We start from the raw sequence: 13,804 nt of genomic DNA, 5'->3' as shown, positions 1-13,804 counted from the left end.
AGGGATGATGGTAGACATCTTGAAGCAGGCGGGGACCACTGACTCCACCAGGGATCGATTAAATATGGCGGTGAACACAGGGGCTAGCTGGTTAGCGCAGGACTTAAGTATGCGTCCTGTTATTCCGTCTGGGCCAGCAGCTTTTCTGGTGTTCACCTGCATAAATGCTCTTCTCACACTGTGTACCGACAATGAGAGAGCGTCCCCGCCCCCCCGTGGATGCCCCCCCCCCCTCCACAACAGCCGACATGTGATCCTAAACGTTTCCTTTCTTTTTTTCTTTTTTCTTCTTCACATTACAGTCCATCATACAAGACCTCTTCCGATAGTTCGAAGTACAACGATAAACCTAGGAAAAATTTACCGTACGTATTGTAATCAGAATGCACCCGGAGAGAGAGAGAGAGCGAGCACACGTTTCATATTTTGTTCAGTTGAACCCACCTCAAGCTTTTAAGGTCACCGTTTTCTAGAAAGGGGTGTGGGGTTGTGGAGAGAAGGCGCATGTTGTGTATGTGTCGAGTGCACGTGTGTGTGTTATCTGTTTGCCTGTGTGTGTGTGTGTGGATGTAGAATGTAAGATGACGATGAGTGGGCTGGTGGGGCGATGGAGTCCATACTATACGTGGATCGAGTCTCTACAACCAAAACAACAGTAGCTACCAGTCCAGCGGTCTGGCCTCTAGATAGTCAACGTTCATCAACAACACAACAGACTACTGTAGTATATTTCTACAGAATCCTACAATAATCTAAGGTTATTGTAGTACAGTACAATGGGATTGCTTATCTGGAAGGAGGAGAAAGGGGTCATACGTGATAGAATTGTTGATCTCCTCATCTGACTTAAGCAGATGAAGAATAAACCTGTACGCCAGACAAACCAGAACTATAGTTCAACTCAACATTTATTTGAGCCAGGGCCAAGAGTGAATAAAAGGTTGCCTTTCACATACAAGGATTATCAGAAAACATTAACATGGCTGCTGTGTACAGGAATCAACAAGGTTTGCATCTCAAACCCCAACATGTACATACAACAGTCACTCGTTAACATAATTTGAACATAGAGAATTTACTGTACACATTACACATGAGTAAATCTGGTTTACAGATCAGGAATCTGTAACATTACTCTAATCTAAGCAACCATTGGTGTTTCCCATGATTTACTCACGTAAAATGCAATCAGCTCACAGTAGTCTCTGGGTGGGGAGCGGTGGAGCCGCAGACCTGGGGGGGGGTCTGGGCTCCTGAATAACACTATGTTCGCCCTTATATCCTATAATTTCTAGCCAATAATAGCACCTTTTTACTAATATAGTTGGTCCAATCCGGCGTCTTCTTGTGAGGGGGTTGGTTCTTGTCTCCGGGTGGGGTGGTGTGATGTCGTCTTCCCTCAGTGATCAGAAGGGGGGTCTTGATGGCCCCCGTCATGGTCTTCCTTGATGTGGTCTTTCTTCCCTCAGTGATCAGAAGGGGGGTCTTTATGGCCCCCCCTCCTTGGTGTGGTCTTTCAACTCAACTGATTACAGAGGCCTGTTCCAATAAACCTTTTACCAACTGTATCTCCCGTATATATGAATTTACACATTTCTAATATTATGGTTTACTCTTTTGATACTAAACAGTTGATTAATAGATAACTCTGTTTGTGACTTAGTGTCCATGACTAATCATCTCTTCAACAAGTCTAAACTGGTCTGCCCTGTGGTCAACCCAGCTGTCTCTGCTCAGCATTTACATACAGTCAGTTCGAGAAGGTGTCGTTTGTTCTCTAATTTAGTCATTGCTTGAGTGGGGGTTGAAATAACTATTGCTGTTGTTATCTGATGCAACTGTCTCAACTGACAGTTGAGACTGTTTAGCCACTGAGTCCACTCTGCTATTGAAAGGTACATCTGGCTTTACATTTATGGTTCTCTAATTTATTCACACATATTAATTATGAAATTCAACGTCAATATTTACCACACTACCACAACCAACCACAGTCTACAAATGTCCCCCTCCCACTCTTTTCACTACATTCCCCCCACAGGTCACAGTTCCACCTCCCCCCTGCGTGTGGAAAACAACCACAGGCCATTTTGGGGCTTGGATGAGCCATACAAAATGTCCTCCTGGGCACAAATGTTTTCCAGTGAGTCTACTAGGCTCTCAGTAGGTGCTGTGGCGGTCCGTTCCCGGTTGTCTTGTGTGAGGAATCTGAGCCGGGGAGAAGAGAAACACGAGGGTTAGTGCTGTCAATCGATTCAAATATTGAATCTGATTAATCGCATGATTGTCCATAGTTAACTCGCGATTAATCGCAAATTAATCACATTTTTTCCCCCTTCTAAATCTACCTTAAACAGATCTTTTTCAAGTTTTAATACTCTTATCAACTTGAGTCAACAAATGCTTGCTTTATGCAGCCATTTAACACAAAAGGATGACCCTCATGCATTGCAAATTTGCATCAAATTCAAAACAGAGTGACCAGTTTGTTTTGAGATGTAATCTTGTTTTAGCGCCTTTGAGGTGCTTTGGAACCATGAGGTGCAAGCATAGTCGTAGTACCCTTGAATGAGTGCTTCTGCCAGAGTCTTCAGGGTATTCTTGTTTACCAGAGAGGAGATCCGGTACAAGAATCTAGTTTGTTGGTTGACTTTTTTTTATTACCTTGGATGCCTTTTTGTCACAGGAAAGATTAGCCTCTAGGATGGAACATAGGTATGTAATTTCATCTTTCCTTGTGACAATATTGTCACCCACTGTAACTGAGAAGCCGTCGGTCTTGCTGAGTTTGTTATTTGATCCGAAGAGAATAAACTAAACTAAACCCAGGTGCATTATCATATTGTATATATATATATATATATATATATATATATATATATATATACAGGGGTGTAAAAAGTACCCAGATATTATACTTAAGTGAAAGTATGGGTACTGTCTCAAAATCTGACTCAAGTAAAAGTCAAAGTATCTGGCTAAAAACACACTTGAGTAAAGGTAAAAAAGTCCTACTTTTAAATGTACTTAAGTACTAAAAAGTTAAAGTATTTTTTTTTTTAAAGGGATAGACCAGGGGTCTCAAACTCATTCCATCGTGGGCCAAGTTTTCATTTTAACTATACATTGCACCAGGTGAGTTAGTTGAAGAGGTGAGCCAATTAGTGAAATCATCAGCTGGTGTTTAGGCAAGGCTGGAATTAAACCAAGCATACACTCGTCCCACAATGGAATGTGTTCTGTGATAGACAATGCTGAAATGAAAGAACAGAGGACACTTTTTTTGCACCTGTTCCACCCGTGGAATATTTTCGCCTAAAATATATACCTAGGTAAATGGAATATTGCTCCACTTCTACAAGGTCCATTTGCATATTCTTGGTATCTAGGTACATCTATGGACCTCAGGGAATGTATTCACAGTGTCAGAAATATTGTGTCTATTACTAGGCTTGCTTAAATTGTGATGAAACAAAGGAGAATATGAATTATGATTTTTCTTTGAATCTTTGACCGTGAATAACACCATGGTAATAATGACCAAACTTAAAGAACTGCCACTGATCTTGTTCAGTACCTTCTTGAGATCATGTGTAAAAAATGTCTAAGGAAATTAATAAAGGAAAGATGATTAAACAGAAGGTTCTGTAGATACAGTACTGAATTCTCCCATCCGGACCAATGCAATTTGAAATATTATTATAGAATATAGAATATGATGCTTATAAATTACCTTATTATAGCCAATTCGCACATTTATATATATATACATATATTATCTTTGAAATGCCCGAGTTCAATTTGGATTTAGTATCACCAGGTGTGCATAAGAACAGATAATGATATCTACTGTAATTTACTGTACCTTTTTATTTTCACCACAGTGCAACCATTTTGAAACTAATTTCCGATCTAATTGTTGCTACATGCTAACAATAGGGAGGAGAAACTAACTGCGTTTCAATATTTGTCAAAAACGTTACCTTTTGTGGCTTATTATCCCGAATAATAACGGTTATTGAAATAATTCATTCAGAACGCTGAACTTTGAACCCCCACAGTATCTGACAGGAAGTGTAGTTCGGAATAATTCCAACGCTGATCCACAGCTATGCATCCCCTCGACAAAATGGCCACAAAAAACTACAATTCTCATGATTCAAATTTTCCAAAATGGTCGCCGTCTTGTAATAGACTTCAGCAAATCGAGAAGTTAAAACTATCTAATGGCACTTTTAACCTATTGCTAAACTAATGTATTGATGATAATATACATTCGACATGCTTTTGTGACATGTTAGTGATGTTAATACTTGAAAACGTTTGATTAAAAAATCGCAAAAAATATGCAACACTGAAAAATATTGATTTATTTTATATATGCCATTTTTGGGTCGGTACCGACCCCATCGGGTGGAACAGGTTAAAATTATTTAATGCACTTCTCCATTGAAGGTAAACTAACATGGACGGCATTCACATTACAGCATGAATAATATCACAATATTAAAAACAGAATGGTGTATCCTGAATAATATCACAATATTAACCACAGCATACTGGATTATCTTGAATAATATCACAATATTAAAGGCAGAATACTGGAGTACCCTGAATAATATCACAATATTAAAGACAGAATACTGGAGTACCTTGAATAATATCACAATATTAAAGACAGAATACTGGAGTACCCTGAATAATATCACAATATTAACCACAGCATATTGCAGATCTGATTGTCTATTCTTCTGATAGCAGGTGTTTAATCAAAGATCCCCGCTTTCTAGTGTTGCACAACGACCAATCAGCATGGGTATGGGCGGGTTCATGTTCCATTGATGAATGAATGAATGAATGAAAACTTTATTTAACAGATTGCAGAATGGGTACAATACAGTACGGCTCAATACACACAATTGTTAAGGGGATGCAGACCAGAGAAAGATATTTGTCTTGTTTACATCAGGGTCCCCCATTTTCAATTCATAGTGACATTTATGACATACACAACATACATGACATTTATGACATAGGGACATACATGACATACAGGTATTTAGTACTGTTACATTTGTGACATATACGATGTTCAAATATACAGTACTGTTACCCATAGATCCTGACAGAGTATATACATATGATGGGGAGGGGACTGTACATTAGGAGGGGGTGGGAGAGAAATATACATACGGTGGGGAGAGAATATATACATACGGTGGGGAGGAGACTGTACATTAGGAGGGGGTGGGTGGGTGGGAGAGAAATATACATACGGTGGGGAGAGAATATATACATGCGGTTTTGATTGATTGAAAAGTTTATTAACAGATTGCAGAATGGGTACAGTACAGTACAGCTCAATACATACAATTGTTAAGGGGATGCAGACCAGAGAAAGACTTTCGTCTTGTTTACATCAGGGTCCCCCATTTTCAATTCATCATAACATATGACATACATGACATACAGATAGACAGTACTGCTACATCTATACATTTATGACATATCAGATTTGCAAATACAGTACTGTTTGTGATACAAAAGTGTCCAGAAAAAGAGTGTATATACATTTGGCGTAGAAACTGTACATTGGAGGAGGTTGGGTGGGTGGGGTGGGGTTGGGTGGGTGGGTGAGGGCTGTACATTGGAGGTGGGGGGGGGGTTGGGTAGGGGACACACACATTTTACATGTACATTGGAATACTGACAAAGCCTTACTTGGTCATTTACTGTACAACTAGGTTAGGACATTTGTAGGGGCCAGTTTCGAATTGCAGTCTCACGTAGGTGTTTTTTGAGAGTGTTTTTGAAAGTGGGTAGTGATTCACATTCCTTTACAGCTTTAGGTAGGGCGTTCCACAATGATGTGGCATAATTGCGGAACGTGTTTAGTCCCTTGTTTGAGCCGAATCTGGGTTTTACATGATTTGTGGAGCTCCCTCTGGTGTTGTGATCGTGGTATTCACTGACCTTTGGGAAGTATTTTGACATGTACATGGGTACCTTGGTCGCGTAGTGTATCTTGTAGACCAGGCCCATTGCAAGTTGCTGTACTCTGTCGTCTACTCTAAGCCATCCTAGGTTGTCAAAGTGGGCAGGGGTGAGGTGGGTTCTAGGAGTCAGGTCAAGCAGTAGTCTGACTAGCTTGTTTTGAGATGTTTGTAATTTGTTTTTTAGTGCCTTTGAGGTGCTTTGGTACCATGAGGTGCAAGCATAGTCGTAGTACCCTTGAATGAGTGCTCCTGCCAGAGTCTTCAGGGTATTCTTGTTTACCAGTGAGGAGATCCGGTTTCTACGTCAAATGTATATACTCCCTTTTCCTGACTCCTTCTGTATCACAAACAGTACTGTATTTGCAAATCTGGTATGTCATAAATGTATAGATGTAGCAGTACTGACTATCTGTATGTCATGTATGTCATATATGTCCTGATTAATTGAAAATGGGGGACCCTGATGTAAACAAGACGAAAGTCTTTCTCTGGTCTGCATCCCCTTAACAATTGTGTGTATTGAGCTGTACTGTATTGTACCCATTCTGCAATCTGTTAATAAAGTTTTCAATCAATCAATCAATCAATACAAGAATCGAGTTCGTTGGTTGACTTTTTTTATTACATTGGAGTAAAGTACAAATCCCCCAAAACAGTACTTAAGTATTGTAACGAAGTACAATTACTCAAGTACTTTACACCCCTGTATATACTCTTTCGAAGTGGGTTATGCTTAGAGTTATGGTTAGCCCTAACTCTAAACATAACCCACTTCGAAGCAGAGATTATATGTACAAGGCGGAAGAGACCCTTCGGAGCTAAACCAATCAGAGAGGGTCTTCGCTGTACGCGGGCTAGCCAATCAGATAGCGTCTTCTCAAACTGCGGCTACGGAAAAAAATCACGCAGCGCTGCTCGGTCGTCACTAGTATCTATAATCGGCAGCGTCTTCCTAGATTACTCCACAAACGCTTTGTTTTTATAGTCTAAAGATTAGCTGTAGCAGAACTCTACTGGACCAAGACTTCACATCTGGATCAAAACGTTCTTCCCGAGAAAACAGACATCAGACTGTGGACACCACAACATCTGTAAGTACAGTTATGTTTACATTGTTTCCCTCTCTTGTCGCTCCTGATACCGGACGTTACCTCTGTTAGCTCTATCGATAGCTGTAGTTTCACGTTTCTTTTGTATTTGTCACATATAAGGTACAAGTACATTATAGTGAAATGCTTGGTTACGCATGGCCCCCCTGAGATTGTGCTTCATACAGTAAAAAAAAAGTAAAAATGTACTAAATCGAGCACAATTTCGACGGAGCAAAACGGACGGCGCCATCTTGTTGACGTTGTCAATGCATTGGTCGTAAAGGAGAATAGAGAATAGTAGTTGGGTCAAGAACCTCAATTCCGTGACCATTCTCTGGCTAAGATGTTTTGATGATTGATTTGACTTCTATGGACCTTTTTATAAAAGATTTAGCCCCCGTGTCCCTCCCAAAAATCCCGGCATTTTGTCAGATGGCCAAATCCAAAATGCCTGCTGCCGGCCGCCATCTTGAAATATTTACTTTTGAACCAGAGCACATAGAAAACCATGTAAGATACGAGTGTCTGTGTAAAACTGTCGACCATGATGATTTTTACGCTATGACATAATTTTGACCCAGAAATCCAAGATGGCCGCGACCCAGTAGAGCAACATTTTTACTTTTAATGTCCAAACCGATTTTACCATGGTAGTACTGCTGTACGAACTACCTTCATAAAGATCTCAGTAAAATAATTGATGAATGTACAGTATGACAAGATAACTAATAGTAATTATACTTCAAAATACACTCTCTTTAATAGTTGTAACTTGAACAGGTTAAGAAATAAGAATGGAACCACTTTAAACATGTCATGACTCATGATCAGTCCGAATCAGCATTCTGCCTCACTAGATTCTGAATCAGCAGATTCCAATGAATCCCCCCTCCTCGGTCTGTACATCATCACCATCCTCCTCATTGTCCGCATACTCGTTTTCTTCAGCTGGCGCCTGGCCCTGGTGCAGGTAGATGTGTTGGGAGAGCAGGTTGTGTGTAGCGGACAGGGCGACAGCGGCCACCCACCAGCTCCCAGCTATGTCCGAGAGTGGCGCGTTCTTCATTCTTCTTGTCGCCATAGATGACATGTCATGTGAACTCGAAGAGCTCCTCTACCACCTCCTCCTCAAGGTCAAGGCTATCTTCCCACCACGAGAGCAGCCATCGTGCCACAGGGCTCTTCGCCACCATGTCAATACATCGACAACTTACCCTGCCATAGAAGCCTGAGTTGGCATCACAGCCTGTAATACAGTGTAGCTGCACAATACAGTCAGCCATCTCCTTATAACCAGACCATGGCAGAAGAAGGTCTCCTGCTTTCTCCTGATACAGAGCATACCGGGCCGCTGTTGCGAGATGACCGCTGCCGCGACATAGGCATCGGTGTCTGCTGCATCAATGACAACAGGGCCACTGTAGCCTGACTCACATAGAACTGTGTACGCAGAGAAGAAGATGGTGTCAGCCTCAGACTGGTCAATGCTGTAGTTCTGCATTGTTTGCTGGCTTGACAAGTTGGTGCAGTGGGAGCCAACAGAGTAGACGATCTCTGTATCGACACCCTGTGCAACAAGGTCGGTCAGATAGCTGCTAGGGCTGAACGATTAATCGATTTTAAATCGAAATCGCGACTTGAAATGATGCAAATCGGCAAAAAAAATAATCTTAGTTTTAACCAGGAAGTCCCAAATACAGGATCTCCTTTGAAAGTTGTTGTTATTGTTGTAGGAACGGTTTGGGAGAGGGAGGTAAGGGGTTTTAGATTGTGTGTTGTGAAGTTTAGACTTCAGAGGGGGAGACAGGGCTGTACGCTAAGCTTTTTCACTAGGGGCACACTTGCCCCTAAATGAGAAATTTAGGGGCAAAAAATATTTTTTAGGGGCACATTTTTTAATAACAATTTTACCATTATAGTGAACAAAAAAATGTTCCTGCCTCTTTACTGTGGTCCTTTTATTTAACATTTAAGTGCTTTTGTTGTCAGGTTTGTATCTTTTATAATGAACCAACTGAACTTCGTATTACCACAGCTGCAAACATTTCTTCTTTCATTGATAACGGTGTATTAACAGTGTTCATAGTCAGTATCTGCTGCACACTGCAACACAGCTCTAGAGACATACACTAAACCCACAGGCCTGCACACTGCAACACAGCTCTAGAGACATACACTAAACCCACAGGCCTGCACACTGCAACACAGCTCTAGAGACACTAAACCCACAGCAGGGCTGTACACTGTGACGAGATTATCGCAAATTGCCCCTTTAATTGGCCGTTGCGATTGGTAAATAATATTTGGGGGCGGGCTTGCGAGTAGTGATTTCAAGCCTTGCATTCGCATTTCACTCCTAAATGATCCAAGGCGTGTGATGACGCTGAGCACTCAGGTATGATCAGCGGGGAAAATCAACTGAGCACTCACTCTGATAGACTGGCTGACTGTCTGATTTAGCTATGAAGAAAAGTAAAGTTAGTAGTAGGGATGGGAATCGATGGTTCCTAACTGGGTTTTGGTCATATGCTCCCGAAATTCTCCCGCTGTTTGGCTGCTTCTATGTGCAGTGAAAACTACTCGAAATGCTTTAGAACCTAGTCATTGATTTAGTTCAGGGTTAGCCGCGGAGCTAACGCTAGCTAACGTGAGCTAATCAAGCTCACAGAGAGAGATAAACAGCTGACAGCAGGTAGTACAGGTACAAATACAATAACAGGGCTGTACGCTAAGCTTTTTCACTAGGGGCACACTTGCCCCTAAATGAGAAATTTAGGGGCAAAGAATATTTTTTAGGGGCACATTTTTAAATAACAATTTTACCATTATTTATATCGATTGTTTTTGATTTAAAACAAACAAAAAAAAATTATATAATTATTATTTTTAATAAAATATATATATTATATAATCATACTTGTAGTTGTATTATCTGCGAGACATCGCCACCACGCAACAAGTCTAAATGCTCGCTATATGCAACCAGCTCCACTGTCTGTGTGTACTGAGTAGCCTCCAGCTACGGCCAGGATTCTCCGGAGCTGCAGCTGGGCCCTATACTGTAGCCTCCAGCTACGGCCAGGATTCTCCGGCGCTGCAGCTGGTCCCTATTGACTATATTCAGCGTGCCCTCAGCTCGAATACGCATCGACTCAGTGTTATAAGACATTGATATCAGGACGGAGCTATCTGAACTATTTAGTTTAATGGGACGTTTCGTTTTGAACAGTAAGCTAACGCAAGCTATCATGCACTACTAGACTTACTGGAGCATTTGTTGATGGCTATCAGTAGCTAGCCGGCTGGCAGGCTCACCGAGGTCCCAGTGTTTACAACAGCCACGGGTGCGAGAGGGCTGGAGGAGGAGCAGACGCCGCAGCTCTCTCCGTGTGTCTGAGTTCAGTTCAGTTCGGCTCACTATAGGAGGTCGAACGCGACGAAAATATGAAGCAATACTAACTTTACTTTTCTTCATAGCTAAATCAGACAGTCAGCCAGTCTATCAGAGTGAGTGCTCAGTCGATTGTTCCCGCTGATCATACCTGCTGAGTGCTCACTGCTCAGCTCGCGTGAGTGGCGTCATCATACGCCTTGGATAATTTAGGAGTGAAATGCGAATCCAAGGCTTGAAAGCACTACTCGCAAGCCCGCCCCCAGATAATATTTACCAATCGCAACGGCCAATTAAAGGGGCAATTCGCGATGATATCATCGCAGTGTACAGCCCTGAATAAAACAAGGGGTGGGGGCTGTTGTGTAAACCTTGTGTCGCGTCAATCTGGTCCACACGTTACTCGTTCATATCTCAGTAAATATTTGAAATATTTCAATAAAGTTTTCAATCAGACAGATGTATGGAAAGGCTTTTATTATAACATTCGTTGAGGTAAAATCATTATGCCTCATTTAGTCATCCTGCGGAGCACTGGTCTCCTACTCGTCGGCCGCGGGGAGCTAATGTTAGTAGCTTTGTTGTTGTCAGCACACAGGACATTCAGGAAGTCAAAAACTAATGGCGCTTGCCGATTGGTGCTAAGAACAGCAGGGCGGGTGCAAGCGGTGTGATGTAATTGGCAGACTCGACTGTCAATCAAAATTATTCTGTTTTCCGTCAGAATGAATGAATGAAAACTTTATTAACAGATTGCATAATGGGTACAATACAGTACAGGAGGATGAAGACCAGAAAAAGACTTTCGGCTTTTTTACACAAGGGTCCTCCATTTTCAATTCATCAAAACATTTAGAGACATACAAATATACAGTAGTTTCATAAAAATGCTAAAATGCTATTTATTGATTGATTGATTGATTTAAAACTTTATTAACATATTGCAGAATGGGTACAGTACAGCTCAATACATACAATTGTTAAGGGGATGCAGACCAGGGAAAGACTTTTGTCTTGTTTACATCAGGGTCCCCCATTTTCAATTCATCATATTTCATATCTAAATCATATAATATCTCATTGCTAAATATATGCAATATATAATCTAATAATCTAATAATCTAAATCTAATATATAATATAAAAATGCTAAATGCATGGGTATTTTATTTTGTCTTTAATGTTAGCTTGCAAACTCAAATACTGTCTTGGTAAGCCTCATAATGAATTGTTTGGGGTAAAAAAGAAAAACATCGTGATGTGTATCGTGTATCGCCGAAAGGTCAGAAAATATCGTGATATCATATTTAGGCCATATCGCCCACCCCGAGTTGGTTCATTATAAAAGATACAAACCTGACAACAAAAGCACTTAAATGTTAAATAAAAGGACCACAGTAATGAGGCAGGAGGAACATATTTTTTTGCACTATAATGGTAAAATTTTTATTAAAAAATGTGCCCCTAAAACATATTTTTTGCCCCTAAATTTCTAATTTAGGGGCAAGTGTGCCCCTAGTGAAAAAGCTTAGCGTACAGCCCTGCACACTGCAACACAGCTCTAGAGACACTAAACCCACAGGCCTGCACACTGCAACACAGCTCTAGAGACACTAAACCCACAGGCCTGCACACTGCAACACAGCTCTAGAGACATACACTAAACCCACAGGCCTGCACACTGCAACACAGCTCTAAGACATACACTAAACCCACAGGCCTGCACACTGCAACACAGCTCTAGAGACGTTTATCATAAAAATTCAGTGCCCCCGAAATACAAAAAAAAGCCCCCGAAAATCAATTAAGGCGGGCAAAAAAAGCCATTGGAATTTTTTTTTTCTAACCCTGGACTCAGGGCGTTCGAATTTCGAAAAACTACCCTACCCAGCTCACACCAGCCCATGTCAATCATCTGACTTCTGGATTTACTTTTTTATTTTTCTTATTTTTTGGGATTATCTCCCACAAACCTGAACGTTATTGCCATAAAACAGAACGCAGTTAGTTTCTCTACCTTTCTGTGAACGTCTTGCAAAAAACGGTGTTGCAATACGATGAAAAATGGTGGAGAAATTTACATTATAAAAAAGATGGCAGAATTCAGTACTGTATCTACAAAACCTTCTGTTTAATCATCTTCCCTTTATTCATTTGCTTAGATTTTTCAGGTCTGGGCCCTATTCCCCGTACCTGGTTCAACTAAGTCGAACAAAAGTCCCATTATCCAGATTAAATTAACCCAATGTTTGAATCCAGGCTTTCCCTGTTCCTCGAAGGTGGATTCAGTCTCGTTAATTCGAACCAGACTTGATACTCAGGATAATTGCACGCATCCGCCTCTCCTGAAAAGACAGCAGGTGTAGATCGCAGAAATCCTGATTTTCCAACGGCATTGATTGATTGATTGATTTAACTTTATTAACAAGATTGCAGAATGGGTACAATACAGTACGGCTCAATAGCCTCGCCGAGAAGTTAAATGCATAATCTATAGGCTAATTTTAAATCCCTCATTACCCCAATCAATCAGATTATATTTCTTTAAATGTGCCTGCTGGCAGTAGGCCTAATGGAATGAATAATCAAATGAGATCTTGCTAGCGAAAATAATTAGTTCAACTCTTTCAGAATAAGGATAAAAACAAGCCCAAATAATATATCTAATTGATACGAATTATATTATGAGGATATCTGTACTGTATGTGCTTAGGTATTATGTACTATATGTGACTGGGCATGGGGGCGCGGGACTTGTTGAGGTAAGGTCCAATTTTTATTTTTTTTACATATTGTGAAAGTACAGATTCATACCTTAAAAATAAGCCATCACTTGAACATTTTGGTGGGATATTTTTCAAGCTACATCCTATGAATCATGGAGATATCAGTAAACGCATTCAGAGATGAATGGTCTTCGAACTTGTGGAGAGGTTCACACCTGTGATTTAATCAACTACAACCCTACCCAGAATGCATTGTATTCCATGGCCCCCCTCTCTCTGGGGACATTAACACCTTGCATCAGGCTCTTTTGTTATGGCAATGACTCTGTCTTGTGGCAAGTTGTTGTGGCAGTTGAAGTATTTGCCTTGTAAGTCTAAAAGCTAAATGACTAAATGTAAATGTATTATAAGGAAAGGTTAACCGTCTGTAGTGTGGTAGTGAAAGGTTTGTTGGAAGCCTCACATAAGCCATGTAATGTTGGGGGTCAAGGTATTGGCTGAAGGAAAGGCTACATCAATAAGCATTTAGATGTTTAGATTTAAAGGTTAACCTTCTGTAGTGTGGCAGTGAAAGGGTTAACCTTCTGTAGCTGTGAGAGAA

At 40.8% G+C, this 13,804-nt stretch overlaps 1 protein-coding gene across 1 annotated transcript in view; it reads left to right on the top strand.

Annotated features, from left to right (window-relative positions):
- Positions 1-6,954: 6,954 nt before the first annotated feature.
- The window catches only part of LOC311226147 (uncharacterized protein), a gene marked incomplete at its 3' end in the record, with an annotated part of 50,101 nt that continues 43,251 nt past the window's right edge, over positions 6,955-13,804 (top strand). Inside the window, exon 1 of the mRNA XM_084311521.1 lies at positions 6,955-7,087. The remainder of the gene's footprint in view (positions 7,088-13,804) is intronic.

This window comes from Notolepis coatsorum (assembly GCF_963971535.1).
Source record: "Notolepis coatsorum genome assembly, chromosome: 1".
In the NCBI taxonomy this organism is placed as follows: domain Eukaryota; kingdom Metazoa; phylum Chordata; class Actinopteri; order Aulopiformes; family Paralepididae; genus Notolepis; species Notolepis coatsorum.
Note: the sequence above shows the minus strand (reverse complement) of the source record. Positions and strands in the feature narration are given on the sequence as shown.